This window comes from Podarcis bocagei (genome assembly GCF_964188305.1).
Source record: "Podarcis bocagei genome assembly, chromosome: 13".
NCBI lineage: Eukaryota > Metazoa > Chordata > Lepidosauria > Squamata > Lacertidae > Podarcis > Podarcis bocagei.
The window spans coordinates 157,603-172,915 of record NC_138138.1 but is presented as its reverse complement, the minus strand read 5'-3'; the positions used below and the strand labels follow the sequence as shown (position 1 = coordinate 172,915).

At 54.2% G+C, this 15,313-nt stretch overlaps 1 long non-coding RNA gene across 1 annotated transcript in view; it reads left to right on the top strand.

The window, feature by feature from the left end:
• The window catches only part of LOC308572517, a 216,625-nt gene extending 206,069 nt beyond the window's left edge, over positions 1–10,556 (top strand). The window contains exon 3 of the long non-coding RNA XR_014001795.1: positions 10,502–10,556. This is a non-coding gene — a long non-coding RNA (uncharacterized lncRNA). The remainder of the gene's footprint in view (positions 1–10,501) is intronic.
• The last annotated feature ends 4,757 nt before the right edge of the window (positions 10,557–15,313 follow it).

Here is a 15,313-nt window from a genome sequence, read left to right as displayed (position 1 = left end):
GGGTGCTCCGTTGTTATGGGGGTGAGTGCCGGATACAGTTCGTTTCCTGTGGCGTACATCCAACTGGATAAGTCCTGCTCTTCCTCCTTGCCCTCGCCGACGTCGATCTCCTCTGCTTCCATCTCTGTGCCGCCGTGCTCGAACCCAAGGTCCTCCCTGAACAAGTCCATGTCCGTCTCTCCCTCGGTCTCTTCTGGGTACGTTGCTCGCCCGGGACCCTCCAGCCATTTCCTGCGCCACTGCTCCTCTGGTCGATCATCCCACCAATACGAGGGTTCTGAGGCAGATCCCGAGGGTAACCCCTCCGGGGAACGTGTGTCCAGTGCCGGTTCCTCGTCCGAGTCGAACCCCTGGAACGTGCTGGCTGAAAGCGTGGGTGTGAAAAGCCAGTCGTCGAAAAACTCGGCTGGCATGGGCCTGTGTGGGAAGAGGGCATGAAACTCGTCTTTGAGCAGAGGTTCCTCCAAAGCGTAGCCCGGCACCCAGCTGTTGGCACTGGCTGAGGTGCCCTCTCTGGCGAGAAGGTATTCTACTCCCTCTTCCCCCCATCTTGAGTCTAAAATCTCTGTGACCTCGTTGATGGGCTCCCCCTCTGGCGACCCCCCCTGCGTGGTCCTTTCCCTGAGCTGGCTCGGTGCCGTCCCTGGCTCCTGAAATCTGTGAGGTGCATTGTAGGGAGTGAGTACTGACCTATGGAAAACCGGATGCATCCTGGATCCCTCCGGAAGCGTCAGCCGGAAAGCCACCGGATTGATCTGTGCCTCGACTTGGTAGGGCCCTAGCTGCTTATGTCCGAGCTTCTTTTTCGCTAACGATCTGGCCGGCACTGCCTGGGCTGCCAACCAAACCCAGTCTCCCACCTGTATTTCTTCCCCAACCCTCCTGTGTCTGTCAGCCTGCAGTTTGTATGCGTGCTTAGCTAGCTCTAACTGCCTTCGAAGCTGTTCGTGGACCTCCTGCAACTCTGACGCAAAGACGTCCGCTGCCTGTGGCTCCCCCTCCCCCACTCTCTGTAGTCCCGGGAAGGTTCTGGGATGCCTCCCATTGTTGGCGAAGAACGGCGTGACCCCCGTGGACACGTGCTTCGTGTTGTTGTAGGCGAACTCGGCGAGTGGCAGGTAGTCCACCCACGTTGCAGGCTGCTGATTTGCGTAACATCTCAGGTACTGCTGCATGATGGCATTGACCCGCTCCGCTTGTCCGTTGGTCTGCGGGTGTCTCGCCGACGCTAGGTTGATCTTGACATTCAGGATGCCCATCAGCTTCTGCCAGAAGTTCGAGATGAACTGTCGCCCCCGGTCGGACAGAATAGACCGTGGCAGACCGTGAACCTTGAACACGTGATCTATGAACAGTTTGGCGGTCTGTTCCGCCGTGGCCACTTTCGCACACGGAATGAAATGTGCCATTTTGGTGAACATGTCCACCACCACTAGCACTGCTGTCTTGCCCCTTGAGCTGGGCAGATCCGTGACAAAGTCCAGGGCCACCCTCTCCCACGGTTCGAGCGGAGTTTGCAGCGGTTCCAGCAGTCCCGCCGGCGGTTTATGCACTGTCTTAGCCCTCTGGCAGGTGTCGCACCTCGCGACGTAATCCGCGACTTCTCCCCGCATCTTGGGTCACCAGAAGTCTCTGGCGACTAATTCTGTCGTCTTCTCAGTGCCAAAGTGCCTGGCGGTGGGTGCGTCGTGAAACTGCTGCAGTACCTTAGCGCGGAGTTCGTCTCCCGGCACGTAGAGGGCCCCTTTGCGAATGAGCAACCCTTCGCGTATCTGGAACTCGTCGCCCTTCGCCGTGCCCCTGTGCACCTCCTCCATCTTCGCTCGTGCGAAGGAGTCTTCCTGCAGCGCGCGACGTACAGCATCCAGGTCTACGGTTGTCGAAGCGCACGCCCATGCTTCTGGTGCGAAAATGTGCTTGGCCTCCGCTGGCGTCGCCTCCTCGAGGTATTGCGGCTTCCTGGACAGTGCATCCGCCATGACGTTGTTGTCACCTGGGACGTACTCTATCCTGAAGTCGAAGTTCCGCAAAGAACTCCGCCCAACGTATGTGTCTCTGGTTCAGGAACCTCGCCGTGCGCCAGTACTCCAGATTCTTATGGTCCGTGCGGACCTGCACTGTGTGTTTGGCTCCGATCAGGAAGTGCCTTCACGCCTTGAATGCTGCATGAATGGCAAGCAACTCCCTGTCCCAGATGGTGTAGTTCTGCTCCGACTTGCTGAGCTTCCTGGAGTAGAAGGCGCACGGCCTCCAATCCCCATGCGGGTCTTGCTGCAACAGGACTGCTCCCACGGCCCTGTCTGAGGCGTCTGTTTCAACCCTCATCGGTTTGCCGGGATTTACATGCAGTAGCTGTTCTTCGGACGAGAAGAGGCGCTTGAGTTTCCGAAAGGACTGCTCCGCCTGCTCCGTCCAGATGAACTTCTTCTTCTTGGAGCTGAGCGTGTCGGTAATGGCCGCTGTCTGCATCGCGAACCCCTTGATGAACTTGCGATAGAAGTTAGCAAAGTCGACAAACCGCTGGACCTCCTTCCGGCTGCGCGGGCTCTTCCAGTCCAACACTGCACGAACCTTGGCGCTGTCCATGGCTAGCCCCTTGTCCGACAACTTGTAGCCCAGGAAATCCACCTCCGTCATGTCGAACTGGCACTTCTCCAGCTTGGCGTACAGTCTATGCTCCTGTAGCCTTTGCAGAACTTCCTTGACGTCTCTGTCGTGAACCTCCTGTGATTCTGAAAATATCAGGATGTCGTCCAGGAAGCAGACACACTTCTTGTAGAGGAGCCCCGCTAACACGTGATGCATGAAAGCTTGAAAACAGTGGGAGCCATTTTGTAATCCAAACGGCATAACTCTGTATTCGTAGGTGCCCAGGGGCGTGAACATGGCCGTCTTCCACTTGTCGCCCTCCCATATGCGAATAAGGTTGTACGCCCCTCGCAGATCCAACTTGGTGAACACGCGTCCTTTGCGCACCGTCGCGAGGAGGTCGTCGATCTTGGGCATGGGGAAAGCCGTGGGCTTGGTTTTCGAGTTCAAAATCCAATAGTCCACCACAAGTCTTTTTGGGGCGTGTCCTTCTTCCTCACAAAGAATACAGGACTGCCCCCCCCACTTCCGGGTTGACGCGATCTGGAAATGGCGGATTCCCTCCGAGCTGCGGAGAGAATCGGCTCTACTGAGGACGGGTCTTTGCCGCGCCGGCGACGCGGGGACCCTTAAAAACCGCAGGCGCGGAAGCCTGCGGACTGAAGACTCGGCGGGTGCCTTAAGCGCCCCCCCTGATCCACGAAGAGCCTTTTTAAAGGCTGCGGAGAGGATACGGGGGTGGCGTGGCACTGAGAGTCGACCGCTACCTCGGTGGAGCGAAGCCGCGAGCCATGACCAGAGAGCGCTGACTTTCTTCCTTGAAAATTTGGACTGAAAGAATTACCCGTGAGTAAGACGGATTGGGACTTTAAAAATTTTACCCTGAATTGGAGACGACCGGGGGGTGTGCTAAAAGGAAGTCCGCACCCCCCCCTGCAGACGATCTAAGCAACGACATAAGAGCTAAGCTGGAGAGCCTACCCTTGGTGGGGTGAGTTAAAAAGGACACTAACTTTCAAGATTTAGTTAAAGGAAATTTTGTGCTGGAGAGTGGAGTTTTGGAGACCCTCTTTATGTTTTGAACAACCCCCCCTCCCGGGCCCGGGAACGTCCTGCCTTTGTGCCTGTGTAAGAGCTGCGGAGTTTGACAGCTGTCAAAGCTGTCAAACGGGCAGTTTAAAGCGGAAAAATCACTATTTAAGATCCCTCTGGATTAAGACGAGTTATAATTGAGCTAAAATTGTTGGAAACAAAGTAACAATAACAAGCTAAAGGACTGTTGGAGAAAAGACTAATAAGTAACCAGATTCCCCCTAGGGGGAACTCTGCGAAACTACAATGGATACAATGGCTGTGGATGGAAAGTTACTAGTGGAAATCGAAAGGATGTTTCAATTGGTGGGAATCTTACAAGAGCAGAGCTTAGCCATGAATAAACAACTTAACATTATGACCTTGGGAACAGGCAACTCTGCTGTTTGTATTGAGGACCTGAATGAGAAAGAATCCACAGCTGAATGGGAAACAATGTCTACAGAGGTGGAAGAGACTAAACAAGAAAAAGAGAAAGTAACCTTGGGAAGCAACAACCAAAAGCTGACATCTGTGGAACACAAGCAAGGAGACTCTGGGAACACATCTACCACAAGTCTGCGAAAGATGCAGAAGAAGAAGGAGGAGGTTCTGGGACAATATGGAATACAGGAACTTAAAATAAAGAAATATGATTGGGGCCTCCGTTTGGACTTTGACTTTGAGGATACAGGCTTTGTGGAAATACTCCAGCAGTTGCTTTCAAATCTCCTTGTGGAAAGAGAATATGTTTTGATGGTGAAAGATCTCTTTCCAGACTCGACGATTGACATAAAGGATTACCAACAAGACCGGCGGAGAGGGACTGAAAGGGACTTGAAAGCCTTGGACGTGAGGAACCCAGGCTGAGAATCTTGACTTTGGATTTTTATTGGGAAGGGACAAAAACCGGGGATGGGAGGGAGGGAAGAGGAGATTCTTAAAAACTCTTAAGACTTTTAGGTTTGGTTAATATGACTTTTAATCAAGACAAAATGTAAAATTGATGGAAGAGAACTTAAGTCCAACTTAGGAAAATCAATTTTTTATTAGAAAAGAGGTAACAAAATGAATAAGATGGTTAAGAGGAGAAATACCAACTTGCTGATATAATCTTGGGAATTGGGATACACGAGGGGGTGGTGGGGGGAAGTCAGGGAACAAGGTTATGAGAAGAGGATCTGCTGAATTTATACATGTTTGTGTCTTGTGTTATTTTTGTGTCTGTATTGTCTTTATAAAAGCGGAAAACCCAATAAAAATTTTATAAAAAAAAAAAAAGGACTGCCCCCCACTGCCTTGGACTCCCGGATGAACCCGCGCTCCAAATTATGATCTATGAACTCCCTGAGTTCCTGCAGCTCATCTTCAGACATGGAATACAGTTTCCCTGTCGGCAGCGTCGCCCCTGGCAGGAGGTCAATCTTGCAGTCATAGGGCCTGTGGGGAGGCAGCTTGTCCGCCTCCTTCTCGCAGAAAACCTCCAAAAATTCTGCGTACTTGTGGGGCACTGCTTGCAGCGTGCCTAATTGCAGCTGTGTGTCCTCTTCTTCCCCCTCCGGTCTGGGCAGGATGCAGTGTTCTGCACAGTAAGAGGAGCCGAAAGTTAGTTGCCGCTGGTACCAAGCCAACGTTGGAAAGTGCCTGTCCAGCCAACTCATGCCCAATACTACAGGCGTGTCCGACAGTTGGGTGACATTAAAGCTGATGACTTCCCTGTGATTTCCAATTTGCATCACCATCGGTGGCGTTTGCTTCACCACCTGCCCCCCTAGCAATTCCCTGCCATCCACCGTGACAACCTTCAGGGGCAGCGTGGCTGGCAGTAGCGTTATATTGTGCTGCTCGATGAAATCCTGTCCTATAAAGTCCGCGTTGCTACCAGAGTCAATGGTAATTGGCATTTCCATTGTAAGTCCATTGGGTAGCTGGAGCGATGCGGTGAGCTGCACTACTGGTTTGGGCGGGAGGGGGTCTGTGGGCTGCAAAATCTCTGGGGACTGCTTCACTGATTCGTCTGGCTGGGCCCCAGTGCCTCTGTTTCCAGCCAGACTCCGTCGTTTCCCTGCTGTGGTTCTCTCTGCTGAGTTGCTTCTGTTACCGTCGCGGAGGCTGCAGTGTGCTTGTGGAGCCTCTGGGGACACTCTTTCGCCATGTGCTGAGGACTGTCACAGAGGTAGCACTTCCTGTTCCCTCTAGGAGGCTTCGCTTTGACTGCTCCCGGTGCTAGGGCTCTGGTTGCTGACTGAGCCCTGGCGCCTCCAACCTCCATAGGTTCCCCTCCTCCTCCTGGCGGAGGCGTGGAGTGCGCACGCGCTGCATCCCTGGGAAAGAAGGAAGGCGCTCTTGCCGACTCGCGTCCTCCACGCCCTTCGTCTCTGCTCCATGGACGTTCTTCTAGACGCACCCCAATCGTCAGCGCCCTCTGAACGATCTCCTGAGTGCTCCGGGGTCTCTCCCCCCGCGCAATTTCGTCTTTTACCGCACTGTTCAACCCTTCCCAGAAAAGGTCTCTGACTGGAGCTGAATCTTTGTCCCATTCCAGGGCACTGACCAGTGCAAAAAAGTGGGAATGATACTGCCTCACACTGGCCCTCCCTTGTTTCAGCCCATGTATCTCTTTTCTGGCGATATCAACGTCTATATTTGATAAAAAACACGAATCCATCGCTTTAATGAAGGCATCCGCACTTCGGAGCGCCGGATCCTGATCTCTCCACAGATTCATAGAATCATAGAATCATAGAATCATAGAATCATAGAGTTGGAAGAGACCACAAGGGCCATCGAGTCCAACCCCCTGCCAAGCAGGAAACACCATCAGAGCACTCCTGACATAGATTGCGCAGCCACGCTTTAGCGTCTCCATGCAAATGGGATAAAATAAACCCCACCTTCTGTTGCTCATCTCTAAAGTCTTTGTCCAGCAGTTGCAGCGCAAACTGCACATCTGCTCGGAAGTTGGGGTACTGCTGTAAATTCCCATCGAAATGAGATACAAGGCTGCCTCCTCTTCTCTCCAGCCCATTTCCCTCCGATTTGGGTCCCGGTTGCCCCTGCTTTGTAAGCACTTCCAACCTGACCTGGAGATCCTTGTAGGCGGCAGCCGCTTCCTCCTCCCTCTTCCTGGATGCGAGTATCTCGGCGTTTAGTTGTGTCACTGCGTTTTGCAGGGCTGCTATCTGCTGTTCACTATTCATCTCGTCCGACTTTCGTGAGCTCGCGAAGCACCAATCTTCACCCCTCGCTGCGCCCACTCATGCTGCGAGGCTTTTGGTACAAAAGGGAGACGGAGCTTACTGTCAGAGCCGCTTCCAGGTCCCAGCTCACAGAGGACCACGATAGCCGGCAGTACTGTACAAAAGTCTTTATTGAGTTACAGTTTCAATTTCCAAGCCGCAGCACGCAGCTCTACGTCTTAGAAGCTAGACCGGCGAAGCTCCGTCTGAGTCTCCGCCTCCTGTACACCAACTTAATACTCTAGCCTTGCTCCACCTCTTCCGTCTTTCCTTCCTCCTCTGGGTCCCTCTACCCGCCGTGGCCTCTTCCTTCCTGGACTCTTCTGACGCTGACCCCCCCCGGACTCTTCTCCCTCCTTGCGGCGGGCTTTAGGACCTGGCTCCCTATCCGGGCTGCTTACTGTGCTGCCTTCCTGTGTATTTGAACTTGGCGCGCACGCCCAGCCTTCAACCTTCCTCTTGACCGTTTCCTCGCTCCCCGATGGAGGTGTGGCCAATCCTGACTCATGCCCTCCCGCTTGCGGCGAGCCGCCAGATCCCGATACCTGGGACCCCTCCCCCCTACTGCGCTCTGGTGGGGAAGCTGGTCCCGATTTCCAACTGCTGCTCTCTGAGTCCCCTCTGGTCCCTTCTTCCTGGGGTGTCCCCCTAGGCGCCCCCTTGCTCTGACCACTGGCGCCCCTTTCTGTGAATCTTCCGATTCACTGGAAAGACTCAGAGATCTGGGGCCGCTGTCATCGCTCATATTTCCTTCGGATTCCTCCCCCTCGCTCTCTGTTTCCTCCCTTTCCTGTGCCTCTGCTCCTGAACCCCTGACAATAATTAAATAATAATTATGATTATTATAATTATTGAACCAGATAAAGCAGATAAATTTAATAAATTATCTCTACTCTCATGGTCACTTTTCTTTGCTCTGGCCGGAAAGAAGCCGTGCAAAAATACTGTCTCTCAAACCCTGGATCCACCAATTTCTGGGCTTCTTCACCTACCTTGCTGCTCCCCTGGCACTGCTCCTCGCACCCACCTCCGGCTGCGTACGCTATGTTGTCCACCGCAAGACACGGGTTCAGACTAGCAGCTTTAAGTCTGCATTCCTGCCAGGGAGGAATTCGAACCCACCACCTGCTGAACGCCTCACCCAGAGAGGCATTTCAAAGTGGCAGGGAGTTCCAAAGCCCCCCCGGCACTGTAGCAGTGAGTCCCAAAGGGGTCATTGGGATTTCTTTTTCATGCTGAAAAGCCCCATATCTTTATAGGGCATCCAGTGGCAGGCAGTCCCAAAAGTGGACAAACACTGTCACCTTTAAAAGGAGTTTAACAGGAATAACATAAGGAAAATCCATTATTATAGCAACTCCAGTGGCAGGCAGTCCCACAGCCCCCAAACTTTCTGAGAAGGCTTGCCTGAAACTTGCCACCGCTGTCGACCAGAAGCTTCTCCTCTTGCCAGGCCCAACCAGAACTCGGTGCCAGCTGAGAGATGAAAAGAAGAGTCAGGTGGGCAGTGGATTCAAGTGCCGGAGGCTCTTCCTTTGGCAGGGAGTTCCATTGGCCCAAGCAAACCCTGACTTGCCACTTTCTTCCTGGAAAGCTGGTAGTGGTAGCGGAAGAGTCTCGCTTGCGAGGCGGGTGGCACGGCGCCCACCTGGACGGAGACTAGCACCCTAGAAAATAGAAAATACTTATCGGGAGAGAAAGAGAGGGCTGAATCAGCTCCGTTCACACCCAGCCGGGTGTAAATTGTTATTGGGATGATTCATTCCCATCCCCTCAGCCCACCACACAGGGTTGTGAGCTGGAGGCACTCAATGGTCATCCCTCCTGACCCGGACACTTAGGGGTGCCTTGTGTGAGCCCCACCTTCATCACCCACCTCAGCCCAATCCCAGCTCCACCAATCGCCGTGGGGCATCCTCCAGCTTCAGGTGTCATATTCAAAATCGCAGAAGCCTGAGCGGGAAACCACATTTTCAGGAGTTCTTTAATAGAAGTATGGGATAGATACAAAAATATATTGGAGCCAAAAGTCCCTTATTGGCTATCTCCGCTGGAGGTAATGAGTGTTAAGAAAATTAATGTCAGAGCTGCTTCAAGATCCTAGCTCACAGAGGATCACGCTAGCCAGCGGTCATTAAGTAAAAGTCTTTATTGAGTTACAGTTTCCATTCCCAAGCTGCTGCGTGCAACTCTACGTCTAATGGCTAGATCGGCGAAGCTCCGTCTGAGTCTCCGCCCCTTGTGCACCAACTTAATATCCTAGCCCTGCTCCACCTTTTCCGCCTGACTGCTCTCCTCTGGGTCCCTCTGCCCCCCGGGGTCTCTTCCTTCCGGGATTCTTCTGACGCCGACCCCCCGGAACTCCCTGTCTCCTTGCGCCGGGCTTTAGGACCTGGCTCCCTTTCCTGGCTGCCTACTGCGTACTTTCCTGTGCATTTGAACTTGGCGCGCACGCCCAACCTTCCACTTTCCGTCTGACCGTTTCTTCGCTCCCCGATGGAGGTGTGGCCACTCCTGACTCGTGCCCTCCCCCCTGTTGCGAGCTGCCAGCGCTTGATCTCTGGCGCTCTTCCTCTTCCCTGCTCTCTGGCTGTGACGCTGGTCCCGATTTCCAACTGCTCTCCTCGGAGTCCCCTCTGGCCCTATCTTCCTGGGGTGTCCCCCTAGGCTCCCCCCTTGCCCTGACCACTGGTGCTCCTTTCTGTGAATCTTCTGATTCACTGGAAAGACTCGGAGATCTCGGGTCGTCGTCATCACTCATCTTTTCTTCTGCCTCCTCCCCCTCGCTCTCTGTTTCCTCCCTTGCCCTTGCCTCTGCTCCTGAACCCCTGACAATTAATATGAGAGGTAATTGGAGTACATATGGTGAATTGGTAATTAAAGAAGGAGGAAAATGGAAATTGAAACCATTTGAACAAGTTAAAGATTATGTATATGATTGGTTGCATTACTTTCAAGTAAATGAAATGTTTAAAAAAGACTTAAAAGAAAGGGGTTATGTAGAAAAAGAATCTAAATTTCAAATAGACATAATAAACAATTAATATAAAACTCGGTCAAAAATGTATAAGATATTGTTGGAATGGCATACTGTCAGGGGTTCAGGAGCAGAGGCAAGGGCAAGGGAGGAAACAGAGAGCGAGGGGGAGGAGGGGAGCCAGGGATTAAGCGCTGGCAGCTCGCAACAGGGGGGAGGGCACGAGTCAGGAGTGGCCACACCTCCATCGGGGAGCGAAGAAACGGTCAGACGGAAAGTGGAAGGTTGGGCGCTCGCGCCAAGTTCAAATGCACAGGAAAGTGACGCAGTAGGCAGCCAGGAAAGGGAGCCAGGTCCTAAAGCCCGGCGCAAGGAGACAGGGAGTTCCGGGGGGTCGGCGTCAGAAGAATCCCGGAGGGAAGAGACCCCGGGGGGCAGAGGGACCCAGAGGAGAACAGTCAGGCGGAAAAGGTGGAGCAGGGCTAGGATATTAAGTTGGTGCACAAGGGGCGGAGACTCAGACGGAGCTTCGCCGATCTAGCCATTAGACGTAGAGTTGCACGCAGCAGCTTGAGAATCGAAACTGTAACTCAATAAAGACTTTTACTTAATGACCGCTGGCTAGCGTGATCCTCTGTGAGCTAGGATCTTGAAGCAGCTCTGACAGTAAGCTCCATCTCAAAATTGTGGGCATCTACAGCCTCGAGGAGAGGAGAGAAGCAGGTGCCTACTAGCTAGCTCATGAACGGCAGACAACATGACGGCTGAGCAGCAGATAGAGGAACTCAGAAAAGGAAGAGAGAGGAGGAGGCAGCTGCCGCCTGCAGGGATCTCCAGGTCAGGTTGGACATGCTTACGAAGCAAGGGCAACTGACACCCAAACAGGAGGGAATTGGGTTGGCGAGACGAACAGGCGGTCTGGTCTCTCACTTCGATGGGAACCTGCAGCAGTACCCCAACTTTAGAGCAGATGTAATGTGCGCACTGGAACTGCTGAAAAAAGACTTTAGAGATGAGCAAGAGAAAGTGGGGTTCATCATGTCCCATTTGCATGGGGAAGCTAAAGCATGGCTGCGCAATTTGTGGAGGGATAAGGATCCGGCGCTCCAAAATGCGGATGCCTTTATTAAAGCGATGGATGGGTGTTTTTTATCAAGCATTGACGTGGATCTTGCTCGGCAGCAGATACATGGACTGAAACAAGGGAGGGCCAGCGTAAGGCAGTATCATGCCCGCTTTTTCGCTTTGGTCAGTGCTCTGGAATGGGACAGGGATTCGGCTCCTGTAAGAGACCTGTTTTGGGAGGGATTGCACGGCTCTGTTAAAGATGAAATTGCGAGGGGGGAGAGACCCCGGACCACGCAGGAGATCGTTCAGAGGGCGCTAGCCGTGGGGGTGCGGCTGGAAGAACGTCCGTGGAGCAGGGACGAAGAGCGTGGAGGGCGCGAACCAGCCAGGGGCTCCTCCTTCCTTCCCAGAGAAGCAGCGCGTGCGCAATCCACGCCTCCGCCAGGAGGAGGGGTGGAACCTATGGAGGTTGGAAGTGCAAGGGCTCAGTCAGCAGCCAGAGCCCTAGCACCGGCAGCAGTGAAAGCGAAGCCTCCTAGAGGGAAGAGGAAGTGTTACATCTGCGAGGATCCAGGGCATATGGCGAAAGAGTGTCCCCGGAGGCTCCACAAGCACACTGCAGCCTCAGCAATGGTAACTGCAGCAACGCAACAAGGAGGACCACAGCAGGGAAACGACGATGTCTGGCTGGAGGAAGAGGCACTGGGGCCCAGCCAGACGTGTCAGTGAAGAAGTCCCCGGAGATTTCACAGCCCAGGGACCCCCTCCCGCCCAAACCAGTAGTGAGGCTCACCGCATCGCTCCAGCTGCCCAATGGAATCACCATGGACGTGCCGCTCACCATTGACTCGGGAAGCAATGCGGACTTTATAGGGCAGGACTTTGTAGACCGGCACGCTATACAGTTGCTGCCGGCCAAGCTGCCCCTGCAGGTGGTCACGGTGGATGGCAGAGAGCTGCTAGGGGGGCAAGTGGTGAAGCAGACGCCACCAATGGTGATGCGCCTTGGGAATCACAGGGAAATCATCAGCTTCAACGTCACTCAACTATCAGACACGCCCATTGTATTGGGCATGAGTTGGCTGGACAAGCACAGCCCAACGCTGGCTTGGTACCAGAGGCAGCTGACCTTCGGCTCTTCCTTTTGTGCTGAACACTGCATCGTGCCCCGGCAGGAAGGAGAGGAAGAGGAGTCACAGCTGCTGCTAGGCACGCTGCAAGCGATTCCCCACAAGTACGCAGAATTTTTGGAGGTTTTCTGCGAGAAGGAGGCAGACAGGCTACCCCCCCACAGACCATATGACTGCAAAATTGACCTGCTGCCGGGGGCGGCGCTGCCTAAAGGGAAGCTGTATTCCATGTCTGAGGACGAACTGCAGGAACTCAAAGAGTTCATAGATCATAATTTGGAGCGCGGTTTCATCCGGGAGTCCAAGGCAGCGGGGGGCAGTCCTGTATTCTTTGTTAAGAAGCGGGACACGCCCCAAAAGAGACTTGTGGTGGACTATCGCATCTTAAACAGTGTGACCAAGCCATCGGACTTCCCCATGCCCCGAATCGACGACCTCCTCGCAAAGGTACGGAAGGGCAGCGTGTTCACCAAGTTAGACCTGCGAGGGGCGTACAACCTCATTCGCATGCGGGAAGGATATGAGTGGAAGACAGCCATGTTCACGCCTCTGGGCACCTACGAATATAGAGTTATGCCTTTTGGATTGCAAAATGGCTCCCACGTTTTTCAAGCGTTCATGCATCACGTGTTGGCGGGGCTCCTCTACAAGACGTGCGTCTGTTTCTTAGATGACATCCTGATATTTTCGGAATCGCAGCAGGAGCATGACAGACACGTCAAAGAAGTGCTAAGCAGGCTACAGCAGCATAGGCTCTACGCCAAGTTGGAGAAGTGCCAATTCGACGTGACGGAGGTGGATTTTCTGGGCTACAAGTTGTCTGACAAGGGGCTCGCCATGGACAGCACTGTCAGGGGTTTAGGAGCAGAGGCACGGGCAAGGGAGGAAACAGAGAGCGAAGGGGAGGAGGCAGAAGAAAAGATGAGTGATGACGACGACCCGAGATCTCCTAGTCTTTCCAGTGAATCAGAGGATTCACAGAAAGGAGCACCAGTGGCCAGGGCAAGGGGGGCACCCCAGGAAGATAGAGCCAGAAGGGACTCAGGGGGGAGCAGCTGGAAATCGGGACCAGCGTCACCGCCAGGAAGCAGGGAAGAGGAAGGGAGCCAGGGGGGAAGCGCTGGCAGCTCACCACAGGAGGGAGGGCATGAGTCAGGAGTGGCCACACCTCCATCGGGGAGCGAAGAAACGGTTAAGAGGAAGGTGGAAGGTTGGGCGCGTGCGCCAAGTTCAAATGCAGAGGAAGGCGGCGCAGTAAGCAGCCCCGAAAGGGAACCAGGTCCTAAAGCCCGGCGCAAGGAGGCAGGAGGGTCCGGGTCAGCGTCAGAAGAATCCCGGAAGGAGGAGGCCCCGGGGGGTAGAGGGACCCAGAGGAGGACAGTCAGGCGGAAAAGGTGGAGCAAGGCTAGGATATTAAGCTGGTGCTCACGGGGCGGAGACTCAGACGGAGCTTCGCCGATCTAGCTACTAGACGTAGAGTTTGCGCGCAGCAGCGTGAGAATGGAAACTGTAATTCAATAAAGACTTTTACTTAATGATCGCTGGCTAGCGTGATCCTCTGTGAGCTAGGATCTTCAAGCAGCTCTGACAGTAAGCTCCGTCTCTCCATTGTGGGCATCTACAGCCTCGAGGAGGGGAGAGAAACAGGTGCCTACTAGCGAGCTCACGAACGGCAGACGACATGACGGCTGAGCAGCAGATAGAGGACCTCAGAAAAGCAGTGGCACAACTGAACGCCGAGGTTCTCGCATCCAGGAAGAGAGAGTGGGGTTCATCATGTCCCATCTGCATGGGGATGCGAAAGCATGGCTACGCAATTTATGGAGAGATAAGGATCCGGCGCTCCAGAATGCGGATGCCTTTATTAAAGCGATGGATGGGTGCTTTTTATCAAGTATTGACGTGGATCTTGCACGGAAGGAGGTGCATGGGCTGAGACAAGGGAGGGCCAGCGTCAGGCAGTATCATGCCCGCTTTTTCGCCCTGGTCAGTGCCCTGGAATGGGACAGAGATTCGGCTCCTGTAAGAGACCTCTTTTGGGAGGGGCTGCACAACTCGATTAAAGATGAGATCGCGAGGGGGGAGAGACCCCGAACCACCCAGGAGGTCGTTCAGAGGGCACTGGCAGTGGGGGTGAGGCTGGAAGGACGTCCGTGGAGCAAGGACGAAGGGCGTGGAGGGCGCGAACCAGCCGGGGGCCCCTCCTTCCTTCCCAGAGAAGCAGCGCGGGCGCAATCCACGCCTCCGCCAGGAGGAGGAGCCGAACCTATGGAGGTTGGAGGTGCAAGGGCTCAGTCAGCAACCAGAGCCCTAGCACCGGCAGCAGTGAAAGCGAAGCCTCCTAGAGGGAACAGGAAGTGTTACGTCTGTGAGGAACCAGGGCATATGGCAAAAGAGTGTCCCCAGAGGCCCCACAAGCTCACTGCAGCCTCAGCAATGGTGACTGCAGCAACGCAGCAAGGAGGACCACAGCAGGGAAACGACGCGGTCTGGCTGGAGGAAGAGGCACTGGGGCCCAGCCAGACGTGTTAGTGATGCAGTCCCCAGAGATTTTACAGCCCGTGAACCCCCTCCCGCCCAAACCTGTAGTGCGGCTCACAGCATCTCTCCAGCTGCCCAATGGAATCACCATAGACGTGCCAATCACCATTGACTCAGGCAGCAATGCGGACTTTATAGGGCAGGACTTTGTCGACAGGCACGCTGTGCAGTTGCTGCCGGCCACACTGCCCCTGCAGGTTGTCACGGTGGATGGCAGGGAGCTGCTCGGGGGGCAAGTGGTGAAGCAGACGCCACCAATGGTGATGCGACTTGGGAATCACAAAGAACTCATCAGCTTCAACGTCACTCAACTATCTGACACGCCCGTTGTATTGGGCATGAGTTGGCTGGACAAGCACAGCCCAACGATGGCTTGGTACCAGAGGCAGTTGATCTTCGGCTCTTCCTTTTGTGCTGAACACTGCATCGTGCCCAGGCAGGAAGAAGAGGAAGAGGAGTCACAGCTGCTGCTCGGCACGCTGCAAGCGATTCCCCACAAGTACGCTGAATTTTTGGAAGTTTTCTGCGAGAAGGAGGCAGACAGGCTACCCCCTCACAGACCATATGACTGCAAAATTGACCTGCTGCCGGGGGCGGCGCTGCCTAAAGGGAGACTGTATTCCATGTCAGAGGACGAACTGCAAGAACTCAAGGAGTTCATTGATCATAATTTGCAGCGCGGCTTCATCCGGGAGTCC